Consider the following 1,216-nt stretch of genomic DNA (forward strand, 5'->3'; position numbering starts at 1 on the left):
AAATGAGAGAACGATTACAAGGCTAAGGGGTGCTAGACGATCTTCGAGCCCTAGCATTTCAAGTGAAGAAGAACCACAACAAGAGGAACAAGCAAGAATGGGAGAAAATCCAAGGGTGGCGTTGAAAGAATTGGGGATTCCCAGTGCATATAGATTTAAGAGTGGGATCGCTCCACCTACAACACTGGCAAATGACTTTGAAATAAGACTGGCAATGATCACTTTGATAGAGAGACGACGATTTAGTGGGGCCAAGCATGAAAGCCCGCTAAATCATCACAAGGAGTTTGAGAAGTATTGCAATACTATCAAGGTGGATGGAATTTCCCAAGAATTCATCCGCCTCAAGCCTTTTCCCTTTTCGCTCATAGGGCGTGCCTTGGAATGGATAGACAAAAAAGTCAAGCCGAATTCTTTAAGGACATCGGATGAATTGACTAAGGAGTTTCTATCCCGTTTTTATTCACAAAAGAAAACGGTGGAGGCTAGAGCTTTAATTCAAGGTTTCAAGCAAAAGCCTAGTGAGAGTCTCTATGAAGCATGGGAGAGATACAAAGAGAATCAAAGAGAATGTCTTCACCACAGAATTCCTACCTACCAAATTATTCATATCTTCTATAGAGGCCTTAGTCCTCAAGGAAAATCATGTTTAGATGGAGGAGCCGGAGGTCCTATCTTGAACAAAACGGAAGAGGAAGTGGTGGACATAATTGAAGACGTAGTATGGTACTATAGAGATTGGCAAGATGGGGAAATAGAGTCAACTAGTAAGAGTAGCTCTTCGGTGTACTTGGTTGATCATCTCAATGCAATCAATAATCTATCCTCGCAAATGACAAACTTGGGGAAGGTGATGTCCGCTATCAAGGCGAAGTTTGAAAGTGCTACCTACCAAGTTTCAAGTCTTCCCTCCCAATCTAAGGGGAGAGGTATGTCTTCTCATACTCAACCCCCTCCCTCTTCTAATAACATGCATAGTGGATGCTTGTTTTGTGATGATTGTGGGTCGTATGATCATGATGTTTCTAGTTGCCCTCATGCATGTATGGATGTTCGTGATGTTCAAGATGGAAATGTGAATGAGCATGTGAACTATTCATCAAATAATCATGATTCTAGGTTTGAGAATCAAAGAGGTCAACGGAATAGGAATTACAACAACCATGGTAATTTTGACAAACTACAACCAAGGTGGTGGTAATAGGAACCATGGGAA

At 41.7% G+C, this 1,216-nt stretch overlaps 1 non-coding gene across 1 annotated transcript; it reads right to left on the reverse strand.

Annotated features, from left to right (window-relative positions):
• Positions 1-482: 482 nt before the first annotated feature.
• Positions 483-588, reverse strand: LOC145565790 (small nucleolar RNA R71). The gene has a single exon (XR_014095166.1). It is a non-coding gene; the product is annotated as a small nucleolar RNA R71 (small nucleolar RNA).
• Between the last annotated feature and the right edge of the window lie 628 nt (positions 589-1,216).

The sequence above is a fragment of the Chenopodium album genome, chromosome 10 (genome assembly GCF_948465745.1).
Source record: "Chenopodium album chromosome 10, dcCheAlbu1.1, whole genome shotgun sequence".
In the NCBI taxonomy this organism is placed as follows: domain Eukaryota; kingdom Viridiplantae; phylum Streptophyta; class Magnoliopsida; order Caryophyllales; family Amaranthaceae; genus Chenopodium; species Chenopodium album.